This window comes from Giraffa tippelskirchi, chromosome 9 (assembly GCF_054371585.1).
Source record: "Giraffa tippelskirchi isolate mGirTip1 chromosome 9, T2T-mGirTip1v1.2.pri, whole genome shotgun sequence".
Taxonomy (NCBI): domain Eukaryota; kingdom Metazoa; phylum Chordata; class Mammalia; order Artiodactyla; family Giraffidae; genus Giraffa; species Giraffa tippelskirchi.
In genome coordinates, this window is record NC_137283.1 from 156,169,606 (window position 1) to 156,193,991 (window position 24,386).

The 24,386-nt window shown below is 40.3% G+C and overlaps 1 long non-coding RNA gene across 1 annotated transcript in view; it reads left to right on the forward strand.

Moving 5' to 3' along the window:
• Positions 1 to 23,150, forward strand: part of LOC145521305 (uncharacterized) — an 82,997-nt gene extending 59,847 nt beyond the window's left edge. The window contains exons 6-7 of the long non-coding RNA XR_014065306.1: positions 13,168 to 13,302; positions 21,545 to 23,150. This is a non-coding gene — a long non-coding RNA (uncharacterized LOC145521305). The remainder of the gene's footprint in view (positions 1 to 13,167; positions 13,303 to 21,544) is intronic.
• Positions 23,151 to 24,386: the final 1,236 nt, after the last annotated feature.

A 24,386-nucleotide genomic window follows, 5' to 3' on the forward strand; every position in this document is an offset into this window, starting at 1 on the left:
ACTGACTCAGAAGATCTAGAACCTGATGGTCATATACACTGTATTTCTTCCTGTTCATCCGTCCATAAAAACCTACCCCATTTCTAGGGACTCACTTAAGTGCTCCTCCTTCAAGAAAACTCGTTTTAACTATTCCAATGTCACATGACTCCTTCTGAGCTAATAGTCTGTAAAATGTTGCCTTATATTTATTACAATGGTGATTTAAATCTACTGAATGTATTATAATGTTATAACCTCATCCATACTTTTTTTAAACCATGTAATGTAAGCCATGCACCTGTTATTCTGACAAAAACGTAAAAGAGGGAAGTTTTTAAAAGTATGCTACATGTATGTTATATGTATGTATATAATAGCTTTTGAAAATGAAATTAACACATAGCTTTCATGGTATATATAACTGTTTGCTATTATTTAAGCACTATTCAGCATGTCATGATATATAGTTTTGTAGTTTTTCGTTATCTAAGGCAGTTTCTGTTTATAAATTATTTTGCCTACTCCCTTGGCACTCCAAAAAAGACACATCTGTAATCAATTTATTTAAGCAATTATAGATGAAGGCATAGATCGGAAAGGATCTACCTGAAGATCTTCTGTGTCAGTTAGAAATTTCAAACCAAGATGAGAACATTTATATGGCACCTATTTCCTGTGCCACGCTAGAGGCACAGTTATATTACCTGATAATTGGTGCCCTATATTTTTCTTGCCTCCTTGCTTGCAATCTCTATTTTCTTATAGCATTATGCCAGTTTGGAGTTTGGGGATCAAATATTACCTTTCATTACCACTGCGATCTAAAATGTCTTTTGACATTTTCTACTTGAACAAATACAAAGAACATACAATTTCTAATATCGATACTCACTTTATCAAAAAGTTTATTTTTACTGTGAACTGAAATCTGATTCATTGCCTCTAACTTCTTTCTTTTTTTAATTGGAGTATAGTTGATTTACAATGTTGTGTTAGTTTCAGGTGTATAGCATACTGATTCAGTTATGTGTGTACATTATCTTCAGATTCTTTTCCATTATAGGTTATGACAAGATATTGATTATAGTTCCCTGTGCTATATACAGTAGGTCCTTATCTATTTTATATATAGTAGTGTGTATATGTTAATTCTATACTCCTAGTTCATCCTTCTCCCCCCTTTCCCCTTTGGGAACCATGAGTTTGTTTTCTATGTCTACAAGTCTGTTTCTGTTTTGTAAACAAGTTCAGTTGTATCTTTTTGAAGATTCCACATATAAGTAATATCATATGATACTTGTCTTTCTCTATCAGACTTACTTCATATACTATGATAACCTCTAGATCCATCCATGTTGCTACATATGGCATTATTTCATTCATTTTATGGCTGAGTAATATATATATATATATGAAAGTGAAGTGAAAATGAAAGTCGCTCAGTCGTGTCCGACTCTTTGTGACCCCGTGGACTATACAGTCCATGGAATTCTCCAGGCCAGAATACTGGAGTGGGTAGCCTTTCCCTTCTCCAGGGGATCTTCCCAACCCAGAGATCAAACCCAGGTCTCCCACATTGCAGATTCTTTACCAGCTGAGCCACAAGGGAAGCCCAATATATATATTTATATACACACACAAACACACACATAGTCTTCTTTATCCATTCGCATGTCAGTGGACATTTAGGTTGCTTCCATGATTTGCATTTTCCCTAACTTCTAAACTTTGGGCCTAGTTATGCTCTCTGAAGGAATAAAAATAAATGTACTCCCACTTTCCCATGGAAGCCCTTCACCTTCATACATGTGTAGCTTTTAGCCGGTTCCACAGGAGCATTCTCTTCTCCAGGCTAAACATACTCAGTTCTTCCTGTGGTTCTTCTAAGCATTTCAACTTCCTTCTCCTTCATTCATTCAATCAAGTGTCACTGAAGATCCACCATGTTTTTAAAGCATCATGTTGGGTGCTGTCTACAATGATGAGCAAAACAGACATAGTTCTTTTGGAGCAGACATGGATCTCAGAGTCAGGACAGGGAAGACAGACATTCATCACCTAATCACACCAGTGGGTTGATAATTAAAAGTTCACATTAGTGCTCTGAAGGAAAAGAATACAGTTCTCTGCAAGCATAGGACAAAGGAAGCTGACCTAGGCTGGAGGGGAGGGACCAGGAAAAGTTTCTGGGTAGAAGTGACAACCTAGCTGAGACATGAAGAAATCGTGGAATAAAATGGGGAAAGGAGGACAGACACGAGAACAGATAGAAGGATCCGCATGTTCAAGGACCCTGAAAAGCAGAGTGTGTGGCCTTTCAAAGAATGAAAGAATAATGTAGTTAAGAGTACAGGCAGCAAGGGGTAGGGAAGGAAGAGTTCAGACATCACCAAGAGTCTTGTAGGCCTGCTAAGTTTTTTATCCTCAGAACAACAGGAAGTCACTGAAGAGTATGGTAAATTGCATTCTTGGTCACCAAATATTCTGGCTTCACTTCCTCCAGCATTTCTCCCTGTGAAAAGATTATGCATCCCTCCGTACTGAACTCAGAAGAGACTTTGTGGGACTTCCCTGGTGGTCCAGTGGATAAAAATCTGCCTTCCAGCGCAGGGAACATGGGCTCGATTCCCCGTCTGGGAAGATCCCACATGCCGTGGAGCAACTAAGCCCACAAGCCCCAGCTACTGAGCCCACATGCCTAGAACCTGTGCTCCCCGAGAGAAGCCACGGCAATGAGAAGCCCGCGGACCACAAAGAAGAGGAGACCCCACTGGAGAAATCCCAAGCACAGTGACAAAGACCCAGTACAGCCAAAAATAAAAAATAAATAAATAAAATTATTTTTAAAAAAATAAAAAGAAGAGACTTTGAGACCTGCCTGCCAATGAAATGTGGGCAGCAGTGACGTGTGTCCCTTTCAGACAGAAGTTTTAAGAGCCACCATGCAGCTCTCACCTTCTCTTTGGTCACTGTCATAGCCACAGTGACCAGCAATGTTCCACACAGAGCCTGCTTCATCAGCTTGAATCCCAAAGTGGGATTTCCACAGAGCAAAGCCACAGATATGTTGTGAATGAGCAGTAAGCTGCTGCTGTTGAAAGCTAACGAGATTTCTGCAGTTGTTACTACAGTATTACCTAAGTTATCCTGACAGATAGAAAGGATTTTGTGAGGCCCAAGGGAACATGACCAAATTTGTGTTTGGAAAAGATGAGCAACTACTATTCAGAAAGCCCAATAGATTATTGAAAAGAAACAAAAGTAGGTTCTGGAAAACAAATCAGGCATTTATTACATTAAGCCAGGTAATTGCACAATGGTTAACACAGAGATACAAAAATGTAGATATAGCCGAAAGCTATTTAGGAGGTAAACTTTTCAGGGTTTGGGGATAGATTTGGACCCTTGGTAGAAAAGCAGGGTGGAGAGATGAGGGCATTGGGGAGGATGCCGAAGTTTCTGGCTAGGTTTCCGATGAACACAGGTGACTTACGATGAAAACGGGCAAAACTGAAAGAGGACAACACTTGAGGGAAAAGACCATGCACTTTAGAACCTGCTGAATCTGTGGCACCTTTGAGACAGCAAAGGTTGTTGAGTGAGCAGTTGGCTCTAGGTTTAGGATTCAAAGGAAAGGTCAGGTTGGAGAGAGAACTTTAGGAATCACCGGCATATAGGTGGTAACCACGGGAAGCAGTGAATTTGAGGTAGAGAGTCAACAGTAAAAACAAAAGAGTGAGAGAGCAAAAAGGGAAAAGGACTTTAGGAATAAGTGTCGAAAGCTTCAAAATTTAACATCTGGGTGATAAACTTATCAAAAAGGATTAGCCAGAGAGGAGGGAAAAGAATCAGAAGGATATAGCGCCTCACGAGATAAAAGGAAAAAGTGTTTTTCACAAAGGAGAGAGTGAGTCAATGTCAAGGCTGCTCAGAACTCAAGAAAGATGGGGACCAAGGGCTCTCCACTGGGTTGAGCAGGGGACCAAGAACTCTCCACTGGGTTGAGCAGCGTAAAGGTCCCCGGAGGCCTTCGCCACGGTCAGCTGTTGCCAGAATGGTGAGGTGCCACACACAGCCCACGGTGTCCCTGCTGGCTGTTGCTCAGGACACGAGCGAGGCCAGGTCTGGGCACTCCACGTCCAGCCTCCCCACAGTAGGGTCAACCTCTAGCGTCAGTCCTGCTGACAGGTGCACATGAACATTCACTAACACACTCCTTGTGCTACCCAGTTGCGTGTCCTGCCCCCTTTCTCCACCCTCTGCAAAGGTTAAGAAAAAAATTCTAGCTCCAAACCATGATAAAACCATTATTTAACATCATTTTGTGGGTATTTAGGAAAACAAGATTAACTACACATGCCATGATATTCAGTTACAAAACTAAACAAACTCTCAAAAACTTTATTCCTATTAATTTAATCTAATTAAAAGTAAATACCAAAACCCACATGGAATGTTTAAAAAAAACTTTCTGCTGATTAAAATATACATATGTCCTTTTAAATTAGAATAGTTTAGTTTTGTTTGCTGGGGGAGGATCTAGGAGGTAGGGATAAAGACAGATTCTCCCTTATTTTTTTAAATTTAAGTATAGCTAATTTACAATGTTATGTTAGTTTCAGGTATACAGCAAAGTGATCCAGTTATATGTATGTATCTATTCATTGTCAGATTTTTTTTCCATTATAGGTTATTACAGGACATTAAACATAGTTTCTCGTGTTATACAGTAGTACCTGTTAATCTCAAACTCTTAATTTATCCTTCCCCTGTCCCCCTTCTCCTTTGGTAACCATTTCTTATTTTTCTTAATTCCTGGTCCAGATTACTCCTCCAAGTATCATGACTACATATTTCTGGCTCAATGACTTATAAAACAATCTTACTCTTTTTGTCTTTTGAACTGCCTCTCAGATCTGGCTTTTTCTCCCCTATTTCTGCCACCTCTTGCTTCTGCCTTTGCCCCCTCCCCAATGCATTCTGCATAAGTGCCTGCCTGCCAGAATCCTATTCTTAAAAATTCCATTTTAATAATTTCTCCACCCCTTCAAGAACTTAGAGTGGCTCCCTTAGTTCCCATCAGGTGAAATGCAAAGTTCTCTGCTTAGAACACTGGACTCAGTACAATCTATCCTCATCCGACTACCCCATCCCCCACCCACAGTACAGTTTCTGCTCCATTCAGGCTAGCATCAGAACCAGGGCCCACACTCCTATTTGCCTTTTCTCTGTGCTTTGGGATCCACCTCCCCTTTGGCTGAAATGCCCTCTGCTAGTCCCTTCACATAACCAGACAAACCCATCTTTCAAGGCCTTGTAGGAAAAATCTGCATGTAGAAATTGCTTACCTTCTATAAGAAATTTGGCGGTTTTACCATATTTTATGGAGACTTTGCTCTTTACATGAATCATGTCATGGAATACCCTTTCAGTAGACAGCATTTTGCATATGATGAAAGTAAGGATTAAGTTCATCTGTGGAAAAGCACCTAGCACAGTGTCTACCCATGATAAGGAGTTGGTAAATGCTGACTGTCGTTACGCTTACTAGAGAGATTTAGTAATTCTTCCAGGTCACACAGCTGTAAGTGAAAGAGCTAGAACTCAAACTCTGGCTTCAGAGCCCACTCTTTCACTTTGACAAGTTCAGCAATGCTCTGTCTGCACTGCTGCTACCTTGCCAACCTTCCTCAGCTGTTACAGTCAACAATGATTCCTGCTGTCTGAATTCCTTAGCATTTGGAGTGTCTGGTTTGTACTTGATGGCTATCTTGCTTGGACTTCTCTTTTTCTTCAGTATATGTGTTATGTTACTAAAGATTAGTGGTGTACAGACAAATGTCTACCAACCAGCTCTCAGAGGCGAAGGGGCTGATTCATAGTATTTGCTGATTTCAGTGGTATAAATACTGCTACCATGGTCAATTTCAAGATGTCAAAGCAAAGTCAACCAAGTCATAAAATTCTTGAAATTTTATCCATTGGTTCTTGCGACTTGGTGAAAGCTGGCTACAGCACACCACTGGTGCTAAGGATTAGATATTACACTGGGTATTCTCTTGTTTCACTTAGTGCCAGGCTTAGTGCTGAGCAAATAGGATGCATGAGCATATATTTGGAGATTCAAGGTTGCAAACTGTATATAAACATTTCCTCAGCCTACTTCCCAAAATCCAGTTGAAACGATGACACACAAAAACTAGTATTTCCATAATAGTGCTTAAGCAAGAAAAAGCACCAACAGTCAATTAGAAAATCTGACAAATTTATGAAAGACAAGAAAGCGGACGGATGCCTATTGACGGATAAGCCAGAGGAAACCGCACATTGAAACTAGCACCAGTGAGGCTGCTATGGAGATGGGAACCATTCTTCTCAGGAGGGTGCTAAGCTCAGCAGTTACGGAGTGCTTAAGTGGCCAGTGGAGCAAATGATCAGGATAATTAATTAAAGGTTAAGGAATATCTGAACCAGTCTGCCCACTGCCTCTTGTACGAATTTTGAGCGTTGTGTCCCCAGTTACAGGTATCAGAATTGCTTTTAAAACCAAGTATAGGGCTTCCCCGGTGACTCAGCGGTGAAGAATCTGCCTGCCAATGCAGGAGATGCAGGTTCCATCCCTGAGCCGGGAAGATCCCACATGCCATGCCGCAGCCAGTGAGCCTGTACTCTAGGGCCCAGGAACCACAGCTCCTGACGCCACGTGCCGCAACTACTGTTGCCTGTGCACTCTGGAGTCGGTGCTCCACAACAAGAGAAGCCACCACGATGAGAAGCTCACGCACCACAACCACGAGTAGTCCCTGCCCATCGCAACTAGAGAAAAACCTGCACAGCAATGAAGAGCCAGCACAGCCAAGAAATAAATAAAAATTATTAAAAAAAAAAAAAAAAAAAAAGAAAACAAGTACAACGTTTTCTGGGAAGGACTGCCCACCCTAACCCCACAGTGTGGATATCTGAGGCTGAAGAAATAAGAGAAAACCTGTGAGATCTCAGACCTCTGAAAGGACTCAGAGGGGAAGAAAATGGATAGAATGAATTAAAATGTGTTTTAGCAGCCAAGTTGTAGAGGAAGGCAAAAGAAATCTTAAGTGGCACAAATGAAGAGAAACATCAAAGGCAAGACCTTACGTGGAAGCTGAGTGGCTACATCCTTGCAGCTGGGGGTGACCATGTGATACAGTTTCAGCCAATGAGATGTAAGCAGAGTGGGCTAGGGATTTCAGGGAGAGTTTGGTTTTCCTGATCTGGAGGCCATTCCTTCTTTCTTGTTGCTTTCTTCTCCCTTTTCCCACCTGGGCTGCGGCCATGAGGCTGGAAGCAGAATAGGCCAGTTTGTCACCATGAAACGAGCAGAGTGGTAAAAGCCATTCCTTAAGGATGAAGAGGCAGGAAGATACAAGGAGCTTGAGGAAAAGGACATGGATGACAGTATTTCTTCCCTGCTCTTGCTACTTCCAACCTTCTTATTATGTTAGAAAAATGAAACTCTTCCAAATGAGGCCACTATAGTAAAGTTTGGTTGCATTGCTAAATAGTGTCTTGTATGTCTGGGATCTTGGATGGGAGAAAAACACCTTTGAGAAATGGCAACTCCAGGCCTGAGCACATGGGGGCTGAATTTATACTACATGCTTGACTCAGGAATCCTAAGTTGAGAAATAAAATTTAAAAATCAAGCCAGGATATTTGAAACCTCTCTAAGTAGTAAAAATGTACACTCATTCCATGGGAATGTTTTCACATCTCCTGGGAAGGAAACATAATTAAAGATAAGTTCATAGTCAAAAATTACAAGGTCTATAAAAGAATAAACTACTGTGGGTGAGTCAACAGATATAGTAGGGGGGAGAATCAGCACTCAGAGAAGTGCATATAAAAGAACATTCTGAGAGACTATGAAATGCCTACAACATGACTAAAGATATAAACCGAGGCATAGAAGAGAGTGAAAAAAAAGAAGACAACATAAAAACAGAATAAACAACTCTGAAAAAGAACCAAATTGAGTCTCTATAAATGAAAATCATAGTCACTGAAATTAAAAATTCAATGGAAAGGGTAATGAATAGTTAAGACAAAAATGAAGAAAGAATCCACAAACCAGAAGATAGACTGGAAGAAATTTCTCAGAATGTGGGACAGAAAAACTATGAAATTGTGGCTAAGAGCCATCAAACACAGATTAAGAAGTTTCAATATATATCAAGTAGAAATTTCAAACAAAAAAAATAGAGAAAGTGAGAAAGAGGTAATATTTAAGAAAAATTATACCTGAGAATTTTCTAGATATAAAGCAAAACATAAACGAGTCTTCAGATTTCAGAAGCATGAACACATCACAGAAGTATTTTTAAAATTCACAATTTGATATACTCTGATGCAACTTTGGAATGGCAATGGTAGGAAGAAAAATCTTAAAAGCAACCAAAGCAGATACTCTGAAAACAAAAAGCAAAAAAGTGTCCAATTAGACCATCATCAAACTTGTCATCAGTCACCATAGATGTCTATGGGAAACAAATGGCATCTTTATGTTGCTAAGAGGAATAATCCTCATCCTAGAATTCTATACCAACTAAATTTTTATTTCAGACTGAGAGTGAAGCAGAAATTTCAAACCAACAAAGTCTGGGAGTTTCCCATTCATCAACTCTTCCTAAAAGATCTACCATAAGGTTTGCTTCAGTAAGAAAAGCAATTGAATTCAGAAGAAAGTAGTGGAGACCATAAGGATGAATAAAGAAATTGGTAAACACATTGTCAAAATTAAATAATGATTTACTGTAAATAATAAAACTGATACTAATTTGAGAGGACTTTAAAAATAAGGTAATACTAATACACCAGTCTGATACTAATTAGTCTAAATACCAATTAGTCTAGTACACTAGTACATGAACTGTGAGCTTCCAGATGTTCAACCTGGATTGTGAAAAGCCAGAGGAACCAGAGATCAAATTGCCAACATCTGTTGGATCATTGATAAAGAAAGGGAGTTCCAGAAAAACATCTACTTCTGCTTTATTGACTACACCAAACCCTTTATGTGGATCACAACAAACTGTGGAAAATTCTTCAAGAGATGGGAATACTAGACCACCTCACCTGCCTCCTGAGAAATCTGTATGCACGTCAAGAAGCAACAGTTAGAACTGGACATGAAACAACAGACTGGTTCCAAATCGAGAAAGGAGTACGTTGAGGCTGTATATTGTCACCCTGCTTATTTAACTTATATGCAGAGCATATCACGCGAAGTGCCAGGCTGGATGAAGCACAAACTGGAATCAAGATTACCAGGAGAATTATCAATAACCTCAGATACGCAGATGACACCACCCTTATGGCAGAAAGTGAAGAAGAACTAAAGAGCCTCTTGATGAAAGTGAAAGAGGAGAGTGAAAAAGTTGGCTTAAAGCTCAACATTCAGAAAACTAAGATCATGGCATCTGGTCCCATCACTTCACGGCAGACAAATGGGGAAACAATGGAAACAGTGAGAGACTTTATTTTCTTGGGCTCCAAAATCACTGCAGATGGTGACTGCAGCCATGAAATTAAAAGATGCTTGCTCCTTGGAAGAAAAGCTATGACCAACCTAGGTAGCATATTAAAAAGCAGAGACATTACTTTGCCAACAAAGGTCCTTCTAGTCAAAGCTATGGTTTTTCTAGGAGTCAGGTATGGATGTGAGAGTTGGACTATAAGGAAAGCTGAATGCCGAAGAATTGATGCTTTTGAACTGTGGTGTTGGAGAAGACTCTTGAGAGTCCCTTGGACTGCAAGGAGATCAAACCAGTCAATACTAAAGGAAATCAGTCCTTAATATTCACTGGAAGGACTAATGCTGAAGCTGAAGCTCCAATACTTTGACCACCTGATGCAAAGAACTGACTCATTTGAAAAGACCCTAATGCTGGGAAAGATTGAAGGTGGGAGGAGAAGGGGACAATAGAGGATGAGATGGTTGGATGGCATCACTGACTCGATGGACATGAGTTTGAGCAAGCTCGGGGGTTGGTGATGGACAGGGAAGCCTGGCCTGCTGTGTTCCACAGGGTTGCAAAGAGTCAGATATGACTGAGCGACTGAACTGAACTGAATACACCAGTCAACAATTACACAAAGCACTGTAAAGGAAGATCTGAGTTTAAACAGTCATAAAACCCAGTATTAGTTTAGAGGAGAAGACATATTGATTAACTTTACATTCTATTAACAATTTCTAAGAATAAACATTAAGAGAATAGAAATAATAACTTTTAAATGAAAAGAAGAAAAAAATTTTAAAAAGGGAACTTGAGATATTGGCAATTGAATAAAAGGTGAAAAATGAAGCAGATGGAAAAAAGCAAAAATACAAAATCTAAATAAATTCTAAAATAGAAAATCCAAAAAGATAATGTTGAGTGAGACATAACATAACATTATGTGAATATAAATGTATATGTTAAAACTTGAATCAATATAAAATTGCTAACGGACAGATGAAAGTGAAAAGTGAAAGTGTTAGTCACTCAGTTGTGTCCAACTCTTTCTAACCCCATGGACTGTAATTCTCTTGTCCATGGAGTTTTCCAGGCCAGAATACTGGAGGGGGTAGCCATTCCCTTCTGCAGGCGATCTTCCCGACCCAGGGATCGAACCTGGGTCTCCTGCACTGCAGGCAGATTCTTTACCGTATGAGCCAACATGGTGAAAAAAAAAAAATATATGAAAACAAGGATAGGAAAGAACACCAGTTTCAGAATCCTGGCTACCTGTGAAGGGAAAGGAATGAAACTGGACTGAATACAAGTACAAAGGCTTCAATGTATGTTCACATTCCTTCCCTGTACTGTGAAACAGAAAGGAGGGGAGGGAGGGAAAGATGGAGAGAAAGGGAGAATAAAAGGAGGGAAGGAGGGAAAATGGTGAGTCATTCACCCCAAGGGTAATTCTACACAAATAGGCAACACACGGAAACTGCCCCCTTAACAAATCAAAACATACAGAGAATATAGCATGAATAAACAGGAAATAAAACTTATGGAGGTTGATTTGATAACAGCTTATCTTCAGTTACTGGTATTGGCATTAGCGTTCTATGTGCAGAAGTTTCTGAGAGAGAAAATGGATTTCATTTGCAAAAGAAAAGATTGATATTAGGGTGAATGAATCAGGTTTATGTGACTCTAAGGATGTTTCAATGGCACCCCACTCCGGTACTCTTGCCTGGAAAATCCCATGGACAGAGGAGCCTGGTAGGCTACAGTCCATGGGGTCGCTAAGAGTCGGACATGACTGAGCGACTTCACTTTCACTTTTCCCTTTCATGCACTGGAGAAGGAAATGGCAACCCACTCCAGTATTCTTGCCTGGAGAATCCCAGGGACGGCGGAGCTGGGTGGGCTGCCGTCTATGGGGTGGCACAGAGTTGGACACGACTGAGGCGACTTAGCAGCAGTAGCAGCAAGGATGTTTCAACCTTTAATAGAGGTTAGTATAGATATTTTAGAAGAGTCTTGTTTCCGTAGAATATTTACATATAAGAATGATTTGACTAATAAAAATCTCTTTCTGAAGGCAAAATGGTACACTAGATGACTGTTCTCCAATGTGTTGGTGTGCAGACATCTGGGTAAAAGAACCACAAGTGGTAAAAGCCCTCTATTGGATGCCTCCAATTTGGAAAGTCACAAACTAAGGAAGTTCCGGCACCCACTGCTGTTTGCCACAATTTTGACAAGAACAGAGGGAAGGGGATGGGGAGGAGGAGGGGAGAGCCCAGGTAAAACTGCATAAAACCACTTACCTACTTTTACCGACTTGTTCCCTCTTTCTCACTCAGGCAAAGAGTTGGATGCAAAAAGAGAACTGGAACGAACTTTTAAAAGAATTTTTTTATTGTATTTATTTTTGCTTGCGCTGGGTCTTCGTTGCTGTGCGCGGGCTTTCTCTAGTTGTGGCAAGTGAGGGCTAGTCTCTAGTTGTGGTGCGTGTCGCGGAGCCGGGCCCTAGGGTGCACAGGCTTAGTCACTCTGCAACATGTGGCATCTTCCTAGATCAGGGATCGAACCCGTGTCTCCATTTAGCAGGCAAGATTCTTGACCACTGAGCCACCAGGGAAGATCCTGGAACTACTTTCTAATGCAATTGCTTTCTATTGTACATTTCCTCTTCCTACAATTTTCCAGACAGCTGGCCTCCTGAACCTCTGCCAGAGTGCAGAAAAAGTGGGGTCTAATTACATTCCTTCTCAAGCTGGCCGTGGGGACAGTATCAGTGGGAACATTTGCTCATGGGTTTTATTGTTAAGCCTTATGGCAGCTAAAAAGACAGCCCTGCCCTTTGTCTTTTGTCACAGTGATGGCACAGATTTTCACCCAGACACAAAGATCACCAGACAGGACAACTTGCGCCGGTCCTGCAGTCCCTCCCTGCTTCCTGGGCGGCCCCATGACTACTTTGAGGACCATTCTGCCACCCATTCTGAAATGTCATTTCCCCAACAATTCTCTTTTTTTCATTGAGATATAATTTATATATTACAAAATACACATTTTAAATTAATTCTATTAACTTTGATAAAATTATACTCCCATCCCCATCAGGGTACAGCATAAAATCACTTTTAAAGGAAAATTATTTTCTGGATGGACCCAATAGCAATGAAACACAATGGCTTCTATTTCTAAATCTTATACTTGCAATCTTAGAAACAGTATCCAAGACTTGAAGATAATGAGCTACAGTATAGTAAATAGTACATTTTGCCCCATCTGTAAGAATAGTTCTATTTTCCATAGTCATTTAGATAAGAAACAGAACTGCTATAAATCACTGTAAAGTGACTTGTACTTTAAAATACAAATCTTAACATTTGTGTGCTGAAAAGTGATTAATCATACTTTATTTTCTTTTCATATTTTCTTATAATGCCACATGAATAAGCTGATATACCTTATCTTCTTTCCTATCTGAAAAATATCTGGATTAACAGTCTAGACTGAATTCCATGCTAGTAATGGGGGTACAGAGCTACAAATGGTTCTCTTTAAGTCAAAGAAAATAACAACAAGTATGGGAACACCTTACTCTGAAGTTTCTGTATTTGGGTTTAAACCTCTCTTCACAGGCTTTTTTTCAAGTCTTCGAAGCATTATTAAACAACCCTACTATTGATTTTCCGTGCCTCAGTCCTGGTGAAAATGGAGTGACTTGGACCACTAATGACTAAAGTTCACTCATCGTCTGAAGGACAGTCACAAAGCCTGGAATTCATTCCTACAAGGATCCTTATAACTTAGATTTCGACTCCTGGAAATAGGACAGGTGGGAAATAGGACACAGAATTCAACTCATCTCACTTACCTAAATATAGTGCTGCTGCTATTTCTGTTACTTATCTTGGGGAATTTTGTTAAGTATTGGTATATTTTTCTATTCAGCATGAAGTTGTATGCCTCATTTCTACCTTTGAAATCCAAATTTCCAAGTAATCACTTTTAGGAAAACACTCCTCTATTTTCAGCTTCATTCTCCATGGACCATTTATTTGTGATGCTGAGCCATTGAGTAACTTGAAGTTACAGTAAGAATTTGACATGCCAGTTTCCATCTTAAAAAGGAAGGCTTTTAAGACAAACCAATTTTTGTTAAATGGATAAAAGAACAAGCATTTCACATAAGAGTGGGAAAAGAATGGTCTCATAAGTTCAACCTTGAAAATAATAGGAAAAATGCAAATTAAAACCACAATGAGACACCACTTCAATATCCCATCAGGTTAGCAAAAATCTGTAGTCTGACAATACCAAGTGTTGATGATGATGAAAAACTATAGAAACTCTCATACAAACTGGTGAGCCCAAGCACATTATAATTTATATTATATGGGTATTAAGTGGCTATATATCATGTGACTATGTTAGGTGATATTAAATTACTGTTAATTTTCTTAAGTGTTAATTCTGAAGTATTTGGGAGTGAAATGTTGCTCAGTTGTGTCCAATTCTTTGCCACCCCACGGACTATACAGTCCATGGGATTCTCCAGGCCAGAATACTGGAGTGTGTAGCCTTTCCCTTCGCCAGGGGATCTTCCCAACCCAGGGATTGAACCCCAGTGTCCCACATTACAGGCAGATTCTTTCCAGCTGAGCCACAAGGAAAGAGTATCAAAAAATTGAAATAAGTTAAAAGCAGTTATTTTATCCTTAAAGATTCTAGCTGCTCGAGCAACAAAAGGACTGATTAAGCCACTAAAACTACCATGAAGAAGATAAGTGAAAAAAATGTTTTGGTTTATAAACACTTTGTACTTCATCAGAGCATTTTCCGTAAGAGTGAGAAATTACTATCTAAATGTTTAACAGATGAGTAGTTATATAAAACAAAGAATTTATTCCTACAGTGAACTAATTTGCAGCCATTAAAGTTTATCTTTAAATGAATATTTAGTGATATGGTAGAATGCCCACTATATAATGTTGAATTAAAAAATATAGAATCCCCAAACATTAAATATAAATATACAATTGACCCTTGAACAACGCAGGGGTGAAGGGACGTGACCGCACCCTGCCCTCCTGCAGTCGAAAATACATATAATTTCATAGTCGGCCATCTGTATTCTCAGTTCCACATCCATGGATTAAACCAACCGTTGATCGAGTAGCACTGTAGTATTTATTAAAAAAAAAAATCGCATGTAAGTGGACATATGCAGTTCAAACTCGTGTTTTACAAGGGTCGACTGCATACACATATATATTTGTATGTGTACATGTATACCCATATAATAACATGTATATACCTATAGCATATAATGTACCCATATTCACATAGGATACATAAAAATACATATATCTCACAGAAGAAAGAACTTGGAAGATTATGGTGGTGGTGGTGGTGTAGTCATTAAGTTGTGTCTGACTCTTGCGACCCCATGGACTGTAGCCTGCCAGGCTTCTCTGACCACGGGATTCTCCAGACAAGAATACTGGAGTGTATTGCCGTTTCCTTCTCCAGGGAATCTTCCCGACCCAGGAATTGAACCCTGGTCTCCTGCATTGCAGGCAAATTCTTTACCAACTGAGTTATGAGGGAAGCCTGGAAGATTATACACAAAAACAATTTTTTTTAAGTTAAAAGTGAGTTTTTTTGGATGGAGAGATGGGAATGACTTTTCCTTTTTATTCTCATCAGTAATTTGGATTTTCTTTTATTTCTACAGTGAAAATGTAAAACTGGCGACTCTCAAGAGTAAGTAGGCAGGGTCTAATTAAGTCATGGATTGTGTACCTAGAATCCTGACACATTTCCTGTCCTGGGTGAAATTCTTCACATGTATCTATAAGAAATATCTATAAGAGGGTCCACAGCAGCACTGTTTACAACAGGGAAAAGTAGGAACCACCACCATCTCTCAACAGAAGCACATCCGTCCCGACAGTGGATATCTAGGCGGCAGTTAAGAGGAGGGAAGCAGAGCTACTGTAATCAAGGTTATCACAACAGGGCTTCCCAGGTGGCTCAGCGGTAAAGAACCTGCTCGCCAGTGCAAGAGATGTGGGTTCAATCCCTGGATGGGGAAGACCCCCTGCAGAAGGAAATGGCAACACACTCCAGTATTCTTGCCTGGGAAATTCCACGGTCAGAGGATCCTGGAGGGTTACAGTCCATGGTATGGTGAAGAGTCAGACACAACTGAGCAACTAAAAACAACAACAATCAATAGATACGTAGCAAAAATATTTTTAATGTGTGACCATGATAAACATCAATTCATAAGAGGGATGTGAGGAAAGGTAACGAGATTAGGAAGGGGACACGTGGTGTGGTGGGGGCTTCAGTGACACCTGAAAAGCTTTATCTCTTGGGCTGAGTAGTAGATTTTTGTTATATATTAATAATTCTCTGTGGGGCTTTTGGTATGCCTGAAATGTTTCACAATAAAACTTATATAATGAAATAAAAATTCAAAGTCAAGTGTATCTCTAGAAATGAAATTCATTTTCATTTCTAGAAGGTGCAATCATGGACTTCTGGACTACTTAAAATATTTTTACATCTTCATTTTTGGCATAAACAACAATTCCAAATCAGAATAATTATTTTCTGCAAAAATAGAAATGACTTTAAATAAGTATATTTGATTACAATTACTACCCAATTTTGTTCAAAGCTCAAACTATCTTCATGGGGGAACAAAGTTAACATATGACACCCTTTCTAAAAAAAATGCATATTTAAAAGAGGGAGTTTAAAGAAAGGCATTGAATCTGGAAAAAGTAGTAGTTCTTCTATTCTTTGCACATATTCTAAATGTAGGGGGAATCTATGCTGGGAGCACCCCATGGGTGTCGAAGCTGTGCTTCCAGCCTTGGCATGGCCGGTGATCCCAATCCTGGCTGACTTGTCAGGAGGCAGAATTACACATTTGCACATGGTTAAACAGTTTCGTCAGTGAAATAGATTTAAACTAGCTTTCAAAGAAGGAAAAGAAAACATTCGATGCATTCCACGTTTTCCCTAAAGTATACTGTACCTTCAAGTCATGCTGCATTTTGCATTCCTCAGAGCCCCCCAAAACTATTTAAATTGTGCACATAAATCATTCTATCCCTTGTGAAATATAGCTGCCTCCTCCAGGAGAAGTAAGGGGCGCCCTGTCCCAAGTGGCTACACCCGGGGGGGTGAGAAGCCCAGCTCAAAGAGAATCAAAGGCAGGTGAGATGAAGGGACACGCATTCCGGCCTTGGAGGCTCAATGGAGAGCTTGGGGGATGTTCTCATGGCTTCTATGCCCCATCCACCACAGTCTTTGGGCTAGAAGCCCATGTTTTTAAAGATGGTAAATTCTGCCTCCTGATAACACGCTTCTCAGCCATTCCAGTAGGTGGGAAGTGGAGGGTTACAAGGGCAGAAAAGAGCATCCAAAAAGAGGACAAAGAGAGAAACTCAGAGCCAAGCTGGAAAAGGTGCCGACCACCTGAAGTTAACAATGATATAAATGGGGGTGGGATTCGGGGGTATTCTCCCAGCAAAGAGGCTTTTCTTTCACCAAAGAATCCACCGCGCGGTGCCTGTAACTCGCCGACGCCACGTGATTGACAGCAATTCTGTTTACACACCACCCGCGCTCCGGGAACCGCGGTCCAGCGTTCACAAGCCGGTGCCTGCGTTCTGTTCTAGACGCTTCCTCTGGGAAGGAGCGGCCTGCGCGGGGCGAGGCGGGGCGCCTGGGCCTCCCTACCCGGCCCCCACTCGCTGAGGAGGAGGAGGAGGGAAACCGGTTCTCGCGCCAGCCTACCGGGGATCTGGCAGAGGAAGGCCAGGCGGGGCTCGCAGGAGTCTGTGAAAACACCAGGCATCTGCCTGGCACATCCCAGGGCCTCCCTCCCAGCGCCCCAACTCCTCTGTCTGCATTGCTGATGAGGGCCTCACACACACACATACACACACACACACACACACACACACACACACTGCGCAGGTAGGCGTCGCCAGTAGGTGCCCCCTCTTTCTCTGGAGGTGCTTAGTAGCCGAACTGATTGGTGCTCCAGGCCCTCCCTGAAGAGGGGGTCAGATTTTGGCATCTAGAAAGCCCTGGAAGCTTCGACTTCCCAGGCCGAGGGAGGGAAGTCCACCTCGCCTTCGGTTTGCCCCAAATCGCTCCTTCGTTTTGGGGCCTGGCTTTTCCTGTAACTAAAAGGGTTACGTCCCACGTGAACCACCACTCAGCTTCTTTCCGGAGTAAGGTGGGCTCTTAGGTTCAGAATCAAGTGCATCCCCTATCGGGACACGGGCACCATGCTAGGCACCTGCACGAAAATCAGCTCACCTTGTCCTCACGTAAGGTTATGGGATTGTAACTCGCGTCTGTCTAGAAAGGTAAGGGGAAAGGGTTTCATAGGTCGTGCCATTTGTGTCAAGTCGTGCTGACTAGCTCAGACTTGCCGGCCTAGCTTTTTAAAACTCCCGAGTTTAAATACTACGGAACCTATAAGTGACTTCAGCCTTGACCTAGAGTATTTCCCTCCAACCATTTCTCTCGAGCTGTCTTCCTGTCCTCCTTCTCCGCGTTTTTTCGTCCTTTTTCCTTCTTCTCCCTTCCTCCGGGCAGTCACTTTTTTTCTCTAGATGCGGGGTGGCCAGAGAGCGGAGGATGAAAGGACGGCACGCGGGAGAAATCCTATCCCATCACGGAAGGATGCCGGGGACTTCTGCTCCTGCTGCCAAATTAATCTGGTACGAGAACCAGCCAGGTCGGGTCTGGACACGCGTTTCTGTTCTGCAGCTCAGAGAGGTGTGGTGTGTTTTTTTTTTTTTTTTTTTGTCACTTTAACTTCAGTGATCTTCGGTGCCCCTGAAGGCAAGTTGCACACCTGAATCGTAAAGCTTCAGATGAGTCGAGTTCAAAGTTTTATTTTCCCCTTTTAAAGCCCTCAATAAATTAGGCCAAAGGTAGATTGGAATCCAGCCTCCTGCCTGGCCTTTCCTCTGGGATTATTAAGGTTGGCTAAGCAATCTGCTCTTGAGAAACCAGGTGTAACGAGACCTGGGCGGAGATATCTGGGGGTTGTTTATGGAACTCTCTCTCTCTCTCTCTGTGGCCTATGCTGGAGTCTTTCTGGAGCAGTCCTGCGGGCTGGCCGCCAAGGCTCTGCGGTGTAGTCCTGGCGGACACGCGAGTGAGGGGCTCACTGAATCCAGGGCTGCAGGCTCAGGACACCTCTGCACACCCTCGGCCCGCTTACCTTCAGCCTCATCACCTTTAGAAGCCCCATTTGCTTATGTTCAAAAAGTAATGCCTCAGAGCTCTGCCACCAACTTGAATCGAGTTGTTAGGATTAAAAGGATGTAATATAGTCGAAATGAACTTTGCGCACAAAGCTAAGTTGATCCTAAAGAAAGCAATTAATTCTCACTGTTCTGTTTCCCTTATCTTTATATGGAATCTTTTTTTTTTTTTTGTTCTCTCTCTCTAATGTTTTTACATTGCCAGCCAAATAGTTGTTTCTTTCTAAGACCCTTAAAAATTATAGTGTCAGGGATAGTTAGCAGTTCCTTTTTTTCCCCTCCTCTGAGCATGTGTATCTGTAAACCTTCTCCTGCTATAGCAACTAACGTGCTTTTTGAAACCAAGCTGTGGAGATGCTATTTGCTGTAATTTTCCAGGTTGTGCTGCTTCCCCAGAGAGAGCTCAGAGACCCTGGGACAGGTATGTGTGTTAAGAAGGGACGGGAACTCAGAGCAGCAGAAAGAAGATGGCACGAGGTGGCTTCATTCCAAATCTCTGCAATGCCCCGCTCAATTAGACCAAAATCCTGTTCTGGAAGATCCACCCACTCAAATCCGGTTCCCAACAAAACAACTAACAAAAGTAGATGGGAGTGGGAACTGTGGAAGGATCAGCCCCCCATGAAACGGGCTTGCCAAGCTTACCAATGCCTTCCTTTTGAACAGAGTGGAACTCAGAAAAACAGAGGCTCTCTCGCATGAAGAAAACAAAAGAGAAAGCAAAGTGCTTATCAAAGATAAAGGAAATCTTTTTCACTCTGCTTTGTACTGTGATCTAAACCTACTGGAAGTCAGAGCCAAAAGAGCTGCAAACCCAAATTGTCAAGAATATCATGCTGTGATCTCCATGGGGTTTAAAAAAGTTGAGAAATGACTTCGTTCCTCACGACCCTCCGGGACATTCTCCAATGATCTTCATGGTGGTACCAGCTGTTTCTGTACCTCTGGTTATTTACTAGAGGGTGTTCTGCATAGAGAGAAAGGACCCCTTTCTCCTTTATTCCAATATAGTGGTCATTTTTTATGGCCCTTTATCTCAGTGGTCCCCAAAGCATTTTACAGAGGAATCTAAATCTATCTATTATTAAGGGGAAAAGACAGATTTTTAGGGAACTGAAATGAGAAAACCCTTTGGCTGGAATAACTTATCCTTTATTTCACAAGGCTCTCAGTAACATGGAACCTATCTAAGTGGCAAATAGATTTAAAGTCATAGAGAAAATGACCCAAAGATTACATTTTGTTTTTACTGTTCCATTAAGTTCTTTGAGTCAATTTAGAAAGTGAATAATATTCAAAGTGGGGTAGTCTTTCACTTACACCTTTACAAATCAACATTGACACATGTCCTTAAATAAAATTAAAACCTACTCCTAATCATTTAAACCAGGGTGCAAAAAAAAAAAAAAAAAAGCATTTGTTATAACCAGCAGACCAAAGGGTCATTCACAGAGTAAGCGGTAGATGAATTAGACTGAAGAGGAAGAATGGGTGTTAATCTAAATTATTGATTGTTCGTTCCTTTCCTCAAAATTCTCTTTTGGTAAAGATTAAGTTGCACCAAATGTCAATCCATTTTTTTGATGATAAGACTATCAAGCTTGTTTCATTAAACACTCTCCCATCTCTTAAAGCTGTCTAAACAGGATTTTCCCATTTAGGCCCCTCTCAATCCAGAGTTATGAATATGCTGTAACCTGGGAGATCCTTGTATCAAATATTAATATTTGTATAGTTATTAAAGTATTTGATGATTTGTACAGGGACTCTCAAATTAAATATAGCATGTCATTTATAGTCTTTTCAAAGACCATAAATGGCAAATTATTTTCTAACCTTCGGTCTTTGCTGGAGCAACTTCCAGGATGATTTACATTTTCAGCAGCATATATGACAATGAAACACTTGTAAAAAGCACAGCATTTAAGCAAATCTTTTACATTATATGTGCAGTCGTTTTTCAGACTGCACTTATCCAAGGACTCTTTCCAAAAAAATTAAATAGAAGCCAAATAAATAAAACAGATAAAAAACAGTGTTGGAGGGGAGTGGGCAGTGGGGATACAGGTTTTCGTATTGATATTTTTAACCTTTCAAGGGCCACAGAAGCACCTTTGAGGAACATTGGAGTTCTGGGAAGTGTGAAAGCCAGTGTAGTGCTGTAAAACTTATTACAAAGAAAAAAAAGTGTGTGTTGGAGATGACATACCTCTTCCTTACTGTCTGTGTGTGTGAAATCTGACTCAGATGATATCTGACTGCTGTCTTTATCCTTCTTGCTCTCAGGCTGCAAATTTTGTGGCATTTTATGATAGTGCAAATAGATTCTGTGTTATGAGTTTCAAATTCTTACTTTAAAAAAAAAATCCTAACAAGAGGTCAGAGGGCATGTTAGGGCAAACTACATGTGACCTCCATGAAATTATATAGATAAATATTTCTACTTTGTAGACTAACAGTAACATCTCAAGAAATGATTGTCAAATTATGATAAGGACTTTAGAGACTGTTTCACCTCAAGATTCTGATCTTTTTTTCAGCTGAAAATACTGGAAGTTAAGGGACCTAAACACGGTTACAGGAGTAAATTCCAGACAGGAACACAATTATCTTGCCCCGAGTCACATGCTTTTCCCACTCTTCTGTGTATTGCATTGTGTAAATATCAATATGAGACTTTTACAACTTGAAAATATCAGAATTAACTACTGACTGAAATCAGTTTAATATTTCTATGTTTGTTTCGCCTAATCTAGTCTGGTTCACGTTCAGTCACAGGCAAGAAACACAGCTTGTGTTAGATCGAAGATCATGGAAACATCCTTAAGCAACACATGTCTCCTGCAAAAGGATTTCAGGAGGTCGTCCAGGGAGACAGAAATTACTAAAATACATGAAACTTTCATGCCTTCCTTGGAAAGCAGAGGTTGCATAAACATGTTACAGAGACAAATTAGCAAATCTGAGGCTGAGATCAGAAGGCTGGAACTTTGGTTTGGAAGAGTCTGGTCCTTTACCCTCCACTGAGAGCTCCTTCCACACCTAACGCCTTGAGCAGAAAGTGGGGAAAGACTGATCCAGAGCCTGACCTTCTCATAAACCCAGAGCATGAAATTTGGGGCTGGATGCAAAGATCTGTGATTGTTGATGTGTGTCTTGTGTATAAAGGTCTGTGATTGTTGATGTATGTCTTGTGTATGTACTATCAAAATGAGGGAGGTTTGCGTGGTTTTTAACTAGTCCGGGGTATTTGTGCATATGCCACATACGTTTTCAAAATTACATTAATTGGATACTTTATTTATAAGTCACATTTCTTTAAACATTCCATTCTCTGCTCCAGGCTAAGTCAGAATTGTTTGTTTAGGTTCCTTTTGAGCTTTCAAGAGAAATAATAGAAAAGGATTTGCTATGAACCAAATTAATACTTTGGATTCCATTCTTGGTTTTTGGCAGCTTTGTTTCTGCCGGGGACTATTAGCTCCTGTAACACTAGCTGTTGTATGCCTAATTGTATATACAATTATATTACATGCATTTCAATATTTATAAATGCAAATGCTTCAGCGCGAACAACTACCATAGGCTTCAATGAGGCAGCTGAACAAGAGGGCGGGTCTGTAGGTGAGGTTGTTCAGCCAAGTCTACAGACAGTGAGCCACAATGAGTCTCCAATTGGGGGCTTACCTGTTGTTCAGAATGGTTTGGTAAATGAAAGATACTTGTCTTCTCAAAAGCATCTTGGGTACTTAAGGTGATGATAATGTTTGTTATCCAATTTATTCAGATTACATTATCCAGGTTGGCCTTGATTTTTAAATTATATGCTGTATTCAGCATATAACGTTTCCTCAGAGTAAAGCTTAAAAGAGAAAGAAAAATGCTTATTGTCTGTGGTTCAGCTGTGCACCCTATTTCACAGGATTGGTGTGAAAAGCAAGTAAATTTGAAAATTATAAGGGATGTTGCAAAGTGTAAAGAATTATTCACATCTGTTGATGTAGATACTTGTCTGAATTATATTTCAGCACTGAAGTCAAGAGAAAAAGTTCAGACAACCACTTCGACCCACTCCAAGAAAAGCATATGCAACTTACTGGGCTGTCCTTCAACAGTTTTATTGATGTATAATTTACATACTGTAGAATCCACTCATTGTAAGTAGTAAACAACTTACTGACTTTTAGTAAATGGATGCAGTTGTGAAGCCATCACTAGAACCCAATTTTAGAACATTTCCACGACTCCAGAAAGTCGCCTCCTGCCCATTAGCAGTTAATCCCTTTTCTTACTCCCAACCCCAAGAAATCGCTGGTGTGCTTACTGTCTCTGTAAATTTGCCTTTCCTGGATATTTATATAAAGAGAGTCGTACAGCTGTTGTCTTTTCCATCTGGCTTCTTTCACTTAGCATGCGTTTTTGAGACTCTTCCATGTTGTAGCATGTATCAGTACTTGGGTCCTTGTTATTGCTGAGTAGGATTCCATTGTATGCGTAAACCATGTTCTGTTTATCCATTCATCAGCTGACAGACATTTGGGTTGTTTCGAGTTCTGGGCTATTATGAAAAATTCCACTATGAACATTCATATATATATCTTTGGACATATGTTTTCATTTCTCTTGAGTAGTGCATAGGAGTGAATTGTTTTTCATGGTAAGTTTATGTTTAACGTTTTAGGAAAATGCCAGTCTGTTATCCAAAGTGGCTATATCATTTTTTTTTTTTCCATTAGCAATATATGGAGGTTCCAGGTTCTCCACATTCTTGTCAGCACTTTATATTGTCTTTCTATTTTTATTGTAGTCATCCTAGCGGATGCATAATGATTTCTCGCTGCAGTTTGGATTTACATTTCCCTAATGACTAGTGATATTGAACATCTTTTTGTATGCTTATTAGGCATTAGTGTATCTTCCTTGTTGAAATGTCTATTCAAATCTTTTGCCCATTTAAAAAAAACTAGATTGAATGACTTATTATTGTTTGCCTTATGGTTTTTTTTTTTTTTTTTTTTTTTTACTGTTAATTACCAATTCATTTTACACTCACTTGTGGCTGTTGTATTCTGCTGGCTTGCACTATTACTAAACTCCTATACTGTTGTTTACCTTTTAGTAAATGCATTTTCTTTCCCCAGACCTGTTTATTTTTAAAATTTTAAATTGAGGTGTAATTGACATGTAACATCATTTTAGTTTCAGATGTACAAAATAATTCAATATGTGTATATATTGCAAAATGGTCACCACAATAAGTCTAGTTAACATACATTGCCATAAATAGTTACAAAATTATTTTTCTTGTGATGAGAACTTTTAAGATTTACTCTCTTAGCAACTTTCAAATATACAATACAGTATTATTAATTGTAGCCATCATACTATATATTACATCCCCAGGACTGACTTATTTTACAAGTGGAAGTTTGTACCTTTTGACCTCCTTCAATTTAACAGTCCTCACCCCAGCCTCTACAACACCAACCTATTCGTCATATGAATGAGCTATTTTTTTTTAGAGTCCACATATAAGTGAGATCATATGGTATTTGTCTTTCTCTGACTCATTTCACTTAGCATTATGCCCTCAAAGTCCATCCATGTTATCACA